We start from the raw sequence: 15,580 nt of genomic DNA, 5'->3' as shown, positions 1-15,580 counted from the left end.
CTAACAGGACTCTCATGGGGATAAGAAGAAAATGCGTGAGCAGGACACAACTCTGAATTAGGGAAAGCTGACGCATAGAAGATTATCCATAACCGGGTTGTAGGTTGTTAAAGGATAAAATCAACCGAAATCGTGAATTGGTTTGTGTTCTAAAACACTCATCATCCTGAAGAAAGCTAGAAAAGCAGACTTGTTTATAGGATGGACATTCGATTCCACAAGGAATACGAATCTTACTCTGCTGGAGAAAACAATCAAAAGATTGACCAAAGAGTGCATGAGATATATTATCTATGGCCGTCAAAACGTAGATAATAACCTCGCATGGAAGATTATCCATAACCGGGTTGTAGGTTGTTAAAGGATAAATCAACCGGAAAGAGAAACAATCGTTACCAACAACAGGGTAGACGAAAGATGACTCACTGAGGATAAATTGCTAGCATCCGGCAATTATCCAGGAGGAAGGGGTGAATATTCGGTTCCGCAAAGGGACAACGAATCTTACTCGACTGGGGAAACACGAAAGGCTTCGACCGAAGAGTGCATGAGATATATTATCTATAGCCGTCAAAACGTAGATAATAACCTTGCATGGAAGATTATCCATAACGGGTTGTAGGTTGTTAAAGGATAAATCATCCGAAAAGAAAGGCATCGGGATACCAAACTAGGTAATAATAATGACCGATCAAAGGGAGCAACAGACATTACCAACAAAAAGGTAAATGAAACAAGACTCGCTGGGAATACATTGATGAAAATCAATGATCCAAGGAACACAATCACTGGCAAACGGTGAAAGGACCCGCTGGGGATAAAATTGCTAGCAATACAGCAATTACCCAGAAGAGATAGGGAAAATCAACATCGAGTACTGGATGAAGATAACCACAAAGAGGGGATTACATCTACCAAATACTGGGTAGAAAACCATAGAAGAGTAATTGTCATCGGTTGGGATGAGCCACAAAGTTAACTCTGCTAGGGGAGAAAATAGGGTTTATAACTACCGGTTAGTAGGTAATAAACCACACAGATAGGACTTACGACTGCCAGTTAGTAGGCAGAAAGCCAAGAGTTCCACTGAGGATAAGATGAATGAGCGCCGGTTAGTAAGCAACTATTCATTTATACCACAGGGAAGCACGAGAGACAGTTGAAAAAAAAGGGGGGCCAATTTAGGATCAAACCAAAAAGGCGAACTGAATCAAGACTCATCCTAATGAGGATAGAATTCAAAAGGGAAAACCCGTCCCATTATGTGTGTTGGGAGGGAACGGAAACAACCGTTATCCACGAGGATGTATCTCAGTGGGGAAATGGCAGGAAATGATAGACACTTTCTGCTTAAGGGCTGACTCTATATTGAGAGATTAAACACCCGACATCTGCTTGGGAAAATCTACTGGGGAGATCTGTAGATCCATTAGCAGGAGACAACAAACAAAAGATATATGGCAAAAATGCAACATGAATATCTGTATGTTAATGGTTATGCATGAATATGCGTGATTTATGTTTGATGAATGCTGACAAAACAGACATTTCTAACACAAACAGGCCCAGGGAACAAACGCCCGGTACTACACTTCCAGAGGAAAATATAAGAAATCCAACTGGAAAGCCAAACTGCTGGAGATCCAAATGCTAAAAGGCAAAGATCTGCGGGGAAGCAAGAGATCAGAGATATCAAAGGAATCAACAAATCTCTGAACGATGGATCAACAATCAACCCAACTGGGGAACAAAAGTTCACAGCAGGCAGAAACTGCCACGAAAGCAAATTTGTTGGGGATGTGGAGAAATCACCAGATTTCTGCAGGGGTACCATCATTCTCATCTGAGAAAAAAGTGCTCGCTGCACAAGAAAGAACTGCTGAAAAGAACAGAACACACAAGTAGAATCTAGCCGCACGAGCAACTCTACTGGGGATACTGTCAGCGACTCCATTGGGGAATAACCCACTGAGGGAGAAAAGATCACACAAGTAGATTCTGCCATACAAGCCACTCTACTGGGGATCAAAACATCAGGAAATCACCCACTCTCTGCAGGGGAGAAATCAACACAGATACAATCCATCATGCAACCAATCTACTGGAGATTTATCTGAGAAAGAGAAGGAGAACCGGGAATCGACCACCAAATACTGAACCTTCCAAAATAGCACACTGCTGAGGAGGAAAGAATCACTGCTCTGTTGAAGGGAGGGGAGGTGAAAACCTTAATCAAGCACTCTGATGGGGAGATATCATAGATGAAATATCATATCAACAACTCCTCTGGCGACTTCACCGGGGAAAAAATACAAAGTAACGGGGTGTCAACCCACCAACTACTAAAACTTTCAAAAGGAAAGCGACCGTGCTGGGGGGAGAATGTTGCAAGAGAGGAAAACTGAAGTTTCCAATAAGCACTCTGTTCTGGGAACACAAACAAACTCGACAGAAGCTCTGCTTGGGGAGCAATCCCAACAACAATCTGGAGAAAGAGGATACAAACATGCCAGGAATATGAACAAATATCTTACCCTGTTGGAAATCATGCCACCCTTGGGAGAGCACTGAGAAGTTATTAGGTATCCTTTCATCATTGTGAATGTTCACTTTGTTTAAAACAACAATTTGAAAAATTTATTTGTTTAAACAATGACATTTTATCAATTAAAACATGCAAAACATTTGTTGAATTGAAACAAATAAGAGTGCAAATAATTGGATAAAAGCTCAAATTGATTTGATGGAATGGTAGCCTGCAAATGGCAAGACTCCATAGATCTATACAAGTTTAAAATCAGTGATATATATTGGAAGAGGGCTACATTGAACATAATGATCCTTTCTCTACCAATTTGAATTTCGATGTATTCGAAGCTTGAGTCGGCGATGAATCGAGAATCTCTGAAGAAAAGACAGTTGTGAAACAGAGAGTCTTGTCAGGATGCAGTTACTTGCCAAATCCCTAATTTTTGCCTAGATTGCCCCAGGGTGAGGTACTCAATATAGCGGGATGCAAATTCATGTTTTCTTTTATGTCTCTAATTTTTGCCTGGATCGCCCTTTCGGGTTTTCCACCGAGACGCTCATTTTTGCCTAAGCCGCCCTTTCGGGTTTTCAACTTAGCGAGCTATTCTGTTTTTTTCATATACTTATTTTTAGGCAAAGTATTTCTTGACTGCATCTGAATTCACAGGACGAGTGAAATCCTCCCCATCTATAGTTGTGAGCATCAAAGCTCCGCCTCAAAAGGCTCTCTTGACAACATATGGACCCTCGTAGTTTGGAGTCCACTTGCCCCTGGAATCGGGCGCGAAAGACAAGACTTTCTTGAGCACGAGGTCACCTTCTCGGAACACACGAGGCTTGACCTTCTTATCGAATGCTTTCTTCATTCTCTGCTGATATAACTGACCATGGCACATGGCAGTCAATCGCTTCTCTTCAATCAGATTCAACTGGTCGTAACGACTCTGAATCCATTCAGCATCAGTCAACTTGGCTTCCATCAAGACTCTCATTGAGGGAATCTCCACCTCTACTGGGAGAACAGCTTCCATGCCGTAAACAAGCGAAAAAGGGGTTGCCCCTGTTGAAGTGCGGACAGATGTACGATATCCATGCAAAGCAAATGGCAGCATCTCATGCCAATCTTTGTACGTAACGACCATCTTCTGGATAATCTTCTTGATATTCTTGTTAGCCGCTTCAACAGCCCCATTCATCTTGGGTCTGTAAGGAGAGGAATTATGGTGTGCAATCTTGAACTCAGTGCACAACTCTTCCATCATCTTGTTATTTAGATTAGATCCATTATCGGTAATGATCTTATCTGGCACACCATAACGGCAAATAAGCTGATTCTTGATAAACTACACAACCACCTGTCTGGTCACATTCGCATATGATGCGGCTTCAACCCATTTGGTGAAGTAATCAATTGCTACGAGAATAAACCGGTGTCTGTTGGACGCTTTTGGTTCAATCATGTCGATCATGTCGATTCCCCACATAGAGAAAGGCCATGGTGATGAAATCACATTCAGAAGTGTCGGAGGGATATGAATCTTATCCACATAAATCTGACACTTGTGGCATCTCTTCACATATTTGCAGCAGTCAGACTCCATTGTCAGCCAATAGTAGCCTGCTCTTAACATCTTTCTAGCCATGGCATGTCCATTGGAATGAGTACCGAATGAACCCTCATGGACCTCAGTCATCAACAGGTCTGCTTCGTGTCTATCCACACATCTGAGCAAAACCATGTCAAAATTTCTCTTATACAGCACTTCACCACTGAGGTAGAAACTGCCTGACAACCTTCTCAAAGTTTTCCTATCTTTCGCAGATGCCCCAGGCGGGTAGACCTGGTTCTGGAGGAAATTCTTGATGTCAAAATACCAAGGCTTATCATCTTTGAATTCTTCAATTGCAAATACGTGAGCTGGTCTGTCCAAGCGCATCACGGTGATGTTTGGAACTTCATTCCAATACTTTACTACAATCATCGAAGCAAACGTAGCAAGCGCATCTGCCATCCGATTATCTTCTCGAGGAATATGATGAAAGTCAACTTCTGTAAAGAACGTTGAAATCCTCCTCGCATAATCTCTATACGGAATGAGACCAGGCTGATTCGTCTCCCATTCACCCTTGATCTGATTGACAACCAAGGTCGAATCACCATACACATCGAGATGCTTGATCCTCAGATCAATGCATTCTTCCAATCCCATAATGCAGGCTTCGTACTCAGCCATATTATTCGTGCATTTGAAAGTTAGCCTTGCTGTAAAAGGAATATGTGTGCCCTGAGGAGTAATGATTACTGCCCCAATTCCATTTCCATACTGATTTATAGCGCCGTCAAACACCATCGTCCATCTAGAACCAGGTTCCGAACCTTCGTCAAGTGTAGGCTCATCACAATCTTTCATTTTCAAATACAAAATCCCCTCGTCTGGGAAGTCGTACTGAACAGACTGATGATCTTCAATCGGCTGGTGCGCTAAATGGACAGCCAAGATACTACCTTTGATAGCTTTTTGAGCTCGATACTAGATATCATACTCAGATAACAACATCTGCCAACGGGCAATTCTCCCAGTTAAAGCAGGCTTCTCGAAAATATACTTGATTGGATCCATTCGGGATATCAACCAAGTTGTATGATTTATCATGTACTGGCGTAGACGCTTAGCAGCCCAAGCCAAAGCACAACACGTCTTCTCAAGCATTGAGTATCTAGACTCACAATCAGTAAACTTCTTACTGAGGTAGTAGATAGCAGATTCCTTCTTCCCTGATTCATCTTGTTGACCGAGTACACAACCCATCGAGTCTTCAAGAACAGTCAGATACATGATCAAAGGTCTTCCTTCTACAGGCGAAGACAAGATCGGAGGTTCAGACAGATACTCTTTAATACTGTCAAAAGCTTTCTGGCAATCCTTGGTCCAATCAAGAGACTGATCTTTCCGAAGAAGCTTGAATATTGGCGCACATGTGGCAGTCATGTGGGATATAAATCTGGAAATATAGTTCAAGCGGCCAAGAAAACCTCGGACTTGCTTCTCTGTTTTGGGCGCAGGCATCTGTTGTATTACTTTGAGCTTTGCAGGATCAACTTCAATACCTCTCTCGCTGACAACAAAACCCAACAACTTGCCAGAACGGACTCCAAATGTACATTTGTTCGGATTCAGACGAAGTCTAAACTTCCTCAAACACTGAAAAAGCTTCAACAAATGTTCAACATGTTCAACTTCCGTTCTAGACTTAGCAATCATGTCATTGACATAGACCTCTATCTCCTTGTGCATCATATCATGAAACAAGGTAGTCATAACACGTTGATACGTGGCTCCGGCGTTCTTCAAACCGAAAGGCATCACTCGATAACAGAATGTTCCCCAAGGTGTGATGAATGTTGTCTTCTCCATATCCTCGGGTGCCATCTTGATCTGGTTATAACCGGAAAATCCGTCCATAAACGAGAAGACTTTGAATTTAGTTATATTGTCTACCAACATGTCAATGTGTGGTAGAGGGAAATCATCTTTCGGACTAGCTTTATTCAAATCTCGGTAGTCCACACACATTCAGACTTTTCCATCTTTCTTAGGCACAAGCACAATATTGGCCACCCATAGAGGATATGTAGAAGTCACCAGAAACCCCGCATCAATTTTCTTCTGAACTTCTTCTTTGATCTTCACTGCCATATCTGGATGAGTTCTTCTGAGCTTCTGCTTCACTGGCACGCACTCAGGCTTCAAAGGCAGGAAATGTTGCACAATATCTATATCTAGACCTGGAATGTCTTCATACGACCAAGCGAAGATATCGGAGTATTCTCGTAGCAAACTGATCAACCCCTTCTTGACAGACTCTTCAAGGAGTGCCTCAATCTTCACCAATCGAACACAATCTTCAGTCCCCAAGTTGACTGTTTCCAGATTCTCGAGATGCGGCTGAATGATCTTCTTCTCGTGCTCAAGGAGACGGGAAATCTCATCAGGAATCCCTTCAACATCATCTTCCTTTGCTTCAAATACAGGGAATTCAAAATTGGGAGATGGCGTTGAATCATTATGTTCAATGGGTTTTAGAATCAACCTGCATAATGATTTTGGATAATAAAAAGCTTTAGAATTTAAACAAACAAATCATTATGCAGATGAAAAGATTGCTTTTATTCTTGTTTTTAGGGTTTTTTGTGATCACTGATTTCATGCAAAAGCAAAAAGTGAAAACAAATGGAAAAACAAATGCTTAACAATGCATTAGTTGAATGAAAATATCATTGTATATATGATGCCAACAATGTCATCACTTCTCCTTTTGGCATGGGAGAAGGGTTTTTTTGAACAAAGTGAACAAATTACGCTGACTTATAAATGACCGTAGGAACATCCACAGCGACCCAATTGTGGCAGGCACCACCAGGGATGACAAAGTTGCTCAAATCCTCTGCATCTTCTTCCAGAATAGCAGCAGTTTCTTCAGTCTGATCGGTGTGGATAAAACCTCCACTCTTGAACAGCCCTTGTCGTTGAAGACCCCAGAAGAATAGCCAATGCCAACCCGGGACTTGTTGTCTTCAAGCTCAATCATTTTCCCCAAACCAGCAACTGCACCACATTCAATGGTCAGTTTCGCATCACGATAGGAAGCAAATGAAGGAGACTTCTTCTCAATTGGCTCAACAATAGACAAAGCTTGGAAAGGCGTTCCAACTTCATCCTCAGCATCAATATATGAGAAAGAAGACAAGTGGCTAACCAGGAGAGCCTTTTCTCCCCCTACCACGACCAGTTTCTTATTCTTGACGAATTTCAGCTTCTGGTGTAGGGTGGATGTCACGGCGCCAGCCTCGTGAATCCATGGTCTACCAAGGAGACAGCTATAAGATGGGTGGATATCCATAACCTGAAAGGTGATTTGGAAATCGCTTGGCCCAATCTTGATTGGGAGATCAACTTCCCCAATCACGGTCTTACGCGACCCATCGAAAGCTTTCACAACAACACCACTCTGCCTCATGGGAGGCCCCTGATATGACAATCTCGAGAGAGTGGTCTTCAGCAATACATTCAAAGATGACCCAGTGTCCACTAGCACGTTGGACATGGCGTCGTTCTTGCAGTTCATAGAAATATGTAAAGCCATGTTGTGGTCTCTTCCCTCCTCAGGGAGATCAGCGTCACAGAAACTCAAAGTGTTGCAAGCAGTGATGTTTGCAACAATACCGTCAAACTGCTCAATCGTGACATCATGATCGACATAAGCCAGATCCAACACTTTCTGCAGAGCCTCCCTATGAGGTTCTGAGTTCAGAAGCAAAGATAGTACGGAGATCTTGGACAGCGTTTGTAGAAGCTGATCTACAACATTGTACTCACTCTTCTTGATGAGCCTCAGCATCTCATCACAGTCTTCATTCACAGTGCCACTCGGGCCAACAGAAGAAGTAGGAGTCTTTTGTACAGAGGAGGGTTTGGCAACAGGTGCCGGATTCGGAACATTCACTGCAGTCCCAACCGGATGCTTAGCGGAATCAGAAACAACATGAGTCTTCGGGGGTGCAGAAAACACACGACCACTACGGGTCAACCCGCTCACATCAGCAATATTTACCACAGAGGTTGAAGGCAACGACACTTCTTTCCCCTTTTCAACATCAACAACACTGTAACGAAAGGGAATCGCTTTCTCAGAAGAATAAGGAACAGGGCCTGCGGGATTGATGACCAGAGAAGGAGAAGACTTCTGTTTGCTGCCATCATATCGGATAACAACAGGCTCTGGGATTTTGAACACAGGAGAAATCACATTCACCTCAGGTTCATCTTCATCAACATTTCTGTTCTGCAGAATCTCAATAGTCCCATCATCTAGCAACTCTTGAAGATCCTTTCGCACTTGGCGGCAACCTAATCTGTTGACAGAGCAGATACGACATTTGTCATGGTCGTGCTTCAGATGACTATAATCACACAGCAATCGATGCAACTCGACCAATGACTGTCGAATATGGCTTACATATTTGACCTTGTATTTGCCAGGGCAACCCTGGACCATGTTAACTGACTTCCTATGCTCGGGCAATGGGTTCTTCTTAACATTGGGGCCTGAGTCCTCAAAGCTCAGAATGTCGCATCTCATAAGGTCCTGAACCTTAGTCTTCAACTGAAAGCAGTTCTCTACATCATGGCCCGGAGCTCCAGAATGATAGACACAGTGCAAATCAGGCTTATACCACCACTGCGGGTTAGCAGGTATAGCCGGAGGATCCCTAGGAGTAATCAATTTCCGCTCTATTAAAGAGGGATACAACTCTGCATACGATACAGGAATCGGATCGAAAGTGATCTTCTTCCTCTCATAATTCTGACCAGCTGGATTACTACTGCGAGGCTGGTAGGCCTGCTGCTGAGGGTGATGTTGTTGTTGATGATAAGGTTGAGGAGATTGTTGTTGATTGTGTTGCTGATAACTATCCCTGAAAACAGGTGCTACATTAGCCACCAGGTGCTGATGACGCACTGGCCTCCTCTTATCAAATGATCTTCTGGGTTTAACATGGGATTGCACAGCATGTGCCTCCCCATATTTCTTCTTAAACGCCCCATATCGTTTAGAAGAGCCTTCATCTTTAGACAAACGTCCTTCCCGGACTCCTTCCTCCAATCGCATCCCCATGTTCACCATTTCAGTGAAATCATAGGGAGAACATGCAATCATCCGCTCATAATAAAATGAACTAAGAGTCTTCAGAAAGATCTTAGTCATTTCCTTCTCTTCCAGCAGAGGAGTAATCTGAGCTGCCAACTCTCGCCACCTTTGGGCGTACTCTTTGAATGTCTCTTTATCCTTCTGAGACATGGCTCTGAGTTGATCACGGCCAGGAGCCATATCAACATTATACTTGTACTGCTTGACGAAGGCTTCGCCAAGATCGTTGAAGGAACGGATGTTGGCACTATCAAGGCTCATGTACCAACGAAGAGCTGCACTAGACAAACTATCCTGAAAATAATGAATCAGCAACTGATCATTATCTGTCTGAGTAGACATTTTCCTGGCATACATAACCAGGTGGCTGAGAGGGCAGGTGTTCCCCTTGTACTTCTCAAAGTCTGGGACTTTGAATTTGACGGGTATCTTCACACCGGGAACCAAACAGAGTTCAGCAGCAGACTTGCCGAACAAATCTTTCCCTCGAAGAGTCTTCAATTCCTTGCGGAGTTCAAGGAATTGGTCATTCATCGCATCCATCTTTTCATTAACATCTGGGCCCTCAGACGGCTCAGAATGATAGATGGTGTCGTCTACCCTGGGAATGGTATGCACGACAAGAGGAGGCATTGCAAGGACCGGGCTAGATGCCGGCATAGAAGCAAATGTAGGAGCAGGAAGATCTGGCATAAAACCTGGAGGCATACCCCAAGGAAACCCGGGCGGCATGGAATTCGGCACAAAATGGGCACTAGCAGCTGGCACTGTTGACGAAGCAACCTCAGAAATAACAGTCCTCTGGGGAGGAGTTGCAGGGGATGGAGATGGTTGATTCTGAGCAGCCAAGAATTGCTCCATCAGAGCACTCAATCTGGCGACCTCTTCCTTCAGCTCACGGTTCTCTTGTTCGAGTTGATCCATCACTCTTGCAGAATTAGCTCGGGTGTAGTACCGATGAGTCAGCTTGTCTTCAAAATAAATGAAGAGCACAGAGTTAGGCCATAGACAAGAAGACCAGAACAACACCTGCTTATGCAAAATGATGCATGCAATGCTCGTGCATATGCTTTGTTTTTATTTCAAGGAACTTTTAGGGTATCATTTGCAAATTTTGAAATATAAAGCATTTAATCGCATATGGAAAATATCTCATCAAATATATTCGAAACAAAGAAGTACAGCATTGTCAATCATATTACAAGGGAAAAGGAAAATAAACATCCTATGGATCCCTAGAAGCTCGAGATGCCGGAAGACGAGATGCACAAAGCCTCTTGATCTCTCTCTCATATGCTGCTTCCATATCCGCTTTCTCCTTAGCAAGTCGATCATACTTCCTCTTCCAGAATTTAGAAGACTGAGGAAGCAGAGAAGTCCAGGTATCATTCGGATCATCTATCACCTGATGCTCGAGGAATTCAATCAGAGCGTCCTTCTCTTTAAGCTGTTGAAGCAACTCTTCTCTTTCACGGATCCAGGCACGTGAAAGGTCTTTTTCTCTCAACTCCTCTACGCCTTGGTTAGGGAGGGTTGAAGGCCCAGCCACAACCAAAGGTGTAGGTCTCGGATAATCATAAGGCATAAGATACTCTGATGCTCTCTGTCTGACCCAAGAAGTATACGACTCCAAAGCTATGCAGTTCTTCGGACCCAATTCACTTTTACCCTTCTTGTGAATCTTGCGCCAAGCGCGGACCATCCTGGCTTTCAGGCCTTGGGGATCTTTACCCTCCTGAAAGAACACACCTTCTAACAGAATGTTATGAGGTTTATCCTTTAGGGGGAACCCAAGCTGACGACGTGCTAAGATAGGGTTGTAGCTGATCCCACCACATGTACCAAGAAGAGGCACATTAGGGAATTCACCACAATAATCAATGATCTGAACTGTATCATACACGCGATCATACCAAGAGATATCATCATTAGTGAGAGACATAAGTCTCGTAGACCACCGTAGACATCCCTTGTTCTCCTTGAAAGCGATTGTCTGCGGTAAGTGAGAAATAAACCACTTATACAACAGAGGCAAACAGCACACAATAACTCCTCCACCCTTTGCATTCCTCAGATGCAAAGAGAAATAGGTATCACCCAATAGAGTAGGAACGGGATTAAGAACAGAAAAGATCCTAATGGCGTTCACATTCACAAATTTGTCGATGTTGGGGAACAATACCAATCCATAGATGAGCAGCACGAATATGGCCTCAAAGGCATCCTCACTCATGGCCTTCCCATAAACGGTAGCTTGAGCGATGAGGAAATCAGAAGGAAGACCCTGAATTCCACCATTGGTGGTCATATGCGCTTCAATCAGGGATTCATCTATGTGCAACAAGTCTGCAATCTCTCAAGAAGTCGGAATACTCTCTAAGCCACTGAACGACACCTGATCCAGAATAGGAATACCCACAAGATGAGCTTACTCCTCAAGCGTAGGCAACAGCTAAAAGTCCGGAAAAAAGAAGCAGTGATACAGAGGATCATAGAACTACGCCAAAGTACTCATCAATCCTTCATCAACCTGAGCAGTCAACAGAGGTAGAAGCTTCCCATAGCGAGTTTTGAAACCCAAGGGATCTAATACATAAGATGTCAGATTCCTTAACTCTTTCAGATCGGGTTGTCAAAAGGTGTACTTCTTTGTATGCCTTTTTGGTCTTTCCATGTCTGAAAATTTTGCAAATAAACCCTTTAAGTTCCTTGAAAATTTTCTGATTTTTCTGATGACATGAATGCAGATGAATGCATGCATGTATGAATGCAACAATCACACTCAAGGATCAAGCAAATCACACCAGACAAAGGTCATGGGAAAGCTCATAGTATCCTTAATATCAATCATCCATTTTGGTGGATTATGGTTTTCACCTTATCAACACCCAAGTTCCATTGATATTAACGATGCATGAACCAGCTCAATCATCCTTAATATCAATCATCCATTTTGGTGGATTATGGTTTTCACCTTATCGACACCCAAGTTCCATTGATATTAAGGATGTCTGAACGACTCAACCATGAATCACAGGTTTGTTGAGAGTCACGAGCATGGAGTCTCGGTTAAGAACCACCCAAATGGAGTGTACTAGGGTTTAAACCTGCCGAACATGTTCTACAAGTGGTTCCCATAGTCATCATCCCATCTTTCGAATATTATCGGAGGAACGAATACTCGTATTCCAAAAATATTCTCAAGAGAGACTCTTATGAGTGTAGTATCACGTAACAATCGCATCAGATCTTACATCTGAACGACCTCCGCACTACGTCCTAGAAATAGGCCAAGATGGGCTTGGTTAGCTAAGGTCCTTGGCTTCTAAGGCACATGTTAAAAGAATAATGCCTAACCACAAATAACTTGTGTGACATTATTAATCCAACATGACCTCCACCAAGTGAATGGACTCGCAAGTCAACTTGCTAAGGAATAACTCCACACAAGTCGACGAGACTACGCCATTCTCCTATCCTAAGGTGCACTCGAGTTCGGGTATAGAACTCATCTCACAGAGATCACCAAGCAAACAATAATTGTATATCAAGCAATTCAATCATTACAATCAATACAGTAATCCCAAATTGTACAAAAATATGTCATATAACAAATAAACAAATATCATACAACAAGGGTGAAAAGTAGGCAAAACCACCAAGGAGATCCTCCCCAACAGAGTCGCCACTTTTCTGTAGCGGTGTATTCGTCACTTTATGATTTATTGACTAAATCAAAAGCAAAGCATACAAAGATAGAGTCGTCACCGCACTTTTATTTATCCAAAGGAATGGCTAAAAAGCGAACAAAAGCCTAAGAAGTTTTACACATAGAAAACTAATGAAAAGATCAGAGATCTGGGTAAGGGGTTAATTACGCAATGGGAAGGTGTTAGGCACCCAAAACGTCCTAGGTACTCCTAGGGAGGCCTTTTCACAACTTGTTGTATGAAATGCTATTTGTTTATGAAATATTTATTGTGCAAACATGGATTGAAGGGATGAGAAAAGAATATACAAGTTATTATTTTTGTGTTTGAACGGATGAACCCGTTGCCTACGTACCTTTCCATGGAAGGTAAGGATCAAAACACCGTAGTTCGGCTAAAAGATTTCCAAAAGTAAGTGAGTGGATTGACTTTAAACAAAAGCCCTAAGGTCTTTCATTATCCACGGGAGAAAACTCAACCTATATCAACAACAAGTCCACCATGTGAGAATAGCCTCGACATACTAGAGGGGTTAACCCTGTTTTCAGTATGGAAGTCTTAGGGTTCGATCACTAAGGACAAGAGGCGAGATTAACATCAACCACTAAGGTAATTGAGATCTATGGCTAATGTATGAAAACTTGATTAAGAAGTAGACTTGGGCCACAAAAGCAATTGAGTGAGTGAAATTAACCAATTTGGAGTATTCACAAAAATGAAGTCAAAGTATGATTAAAATTCAATTCAAAAGAAGTGTTGTGAAAATGAAGTTTGAAAATCAGAGGCTTAGGGCCTAGGTTTCTAATTTGAAAAACAGATGAAAATGTTTGCACAATAGTTTTGGTTTTTGGTTAACATGCAAATGGAGGTTTAAAGACACAAAAGGTGGGAGGGTCAAGGGATGTAAAACTTCTTAGATGTTCACCTCTTGAGATCATATGTAGATGATTCAAGTGATTCCTTTGGAAAAGGCAACAAGCAAATAACAGATGAACAAAATAAATGGATACCGGATGCCAATCAATGGACTTATTCCAATCTCACAAAACAAAATGGATATCGGACGCCAATCAATGGACTTATACCAATCTCCTAAAACAAAATGGATACCAGATGCCAATCAATGGACTTACACTAGTCTCACAAAACAAAGAAACATGGATACCAGATGCCAATCAATGGACTTATACTAGTCTCCTACCATATCACAGGAAATAACTGCCAATCAATGGACTTATTCTTGCCTCCTCCATGGACAAAACAAAATGTTACAAAGTGATGAACAATGTTTATGAAATGATATACAAGTAATGAAGATACATGCACAAAGGCACACTCAAGCAAATATGCACAGATGAATCAAGTAAGCAAACAATCAAGTCAATTAGCACACACTATACACAATCAATTAGGCTCAAGCAAGGTTAGGCTTTACAACCAACTGTAATGGGGTGTTTTGAGCTCTTAACCCTAACATTGAGAGTTAGGGTGAAGCAGATGAAATGGAGATGAGGGGTGTGCCTCATAGCTCTTATCCCTGGTCAGGGAGAGCTTTGATTAGTGGAAAGAGTGGGAGTTCAGAAAGTAGGAACTCTTCTCCACAAATGATTGACTCTATAAGATCTTGGGTTCTTATTCACAATGCATCAACACATGGTGTGAGCAAGGTGAATGACACACTGAGTAGCAGGAGATGGATTACACATCTCTTTTATCTGCCAATTGCCTCTTAAGAGGGCTTTACCTGCTTGGCACAAAATTAAACAAGCACAAACATTGCCTCTTAAGGAGGGCTTCAGACAGGTGCCTGCCAAAGTAACATGACAGGTCTTCCAGACTACATGAAGATTAGGGATTATACCTAAGTGGTTAAGCAACCAAGCAAAGCAAAGTTCAAATGAACTTAAAGCAACTTAGGTACCTGTGGAAACAACTAAACAAATCAGTACAATACTCAGACAAATAGACAACAGTCAATAAGCAACAGACAATCCCAATGTACAAGATATGTAAGCCATAAGGCAAAACTCAAATGAGTTAGCATCAACCTACAAAACACACAAGTGTTAGCAATCAAAAGCAAACATCAATATTCACATGATGAAGCATCATCAACTATGGAACTTGGATGCTTAAACCTGAAATCAAAACTCAACTGTAAGCAACAAACCACTAGGTCAAAGCCTAGGGTCAAAGATGAAGAAAAAATCCAAAACAGGGGCTGAAATTCAACACATTGTAACTTCAAACACATATTGACACATCCTAAAAAGGCTCACATCAAAAGCAATCATCAAAAGCATTTTATGATCAAAAGAAGTCAAAGGAAATTTCAAAGTTCATATCTGATCATCATGAATGAAAAATTCAAATCAAAACAGAAATGATTCAAATAAATCTGGAAAAATTCATGCACATTCAAGACATCTAACATGATCAACATACAAAAAATCAGAAGCATCAAAGATCATTTAGCATGGAAATCACATTGTACAAGTTGAACATCAAAAGGTGTGACACAAATTGTCACACCATGCAAACACAATCATAAAACAGAAATGGAGCATGGGAAAAATATCAAACCAAAGCCAAAATGTCCATCAATATGTCTAGCATCAGCATGTAAAATT

This window comes from Lathyrus oleraceus, chromosome 2 (genome assembly GCF_024323335.1).
Source record: "Lathyrus oleraceus cultivar Zhongwan6 chromosome 2, CAAS_Psat_ZW6_1.0, whole genome shotgun sequence".
Classification (NCBI taxonomy): Eukaryota; Viridiplantae; Streptophyta; class Magnoliopsida; order Fabales; family Fabaceae; genus Lathyrus; species Lathyrus oleraceus.
Note: the sequence above shows the minus strand (reverse complement) of the source record.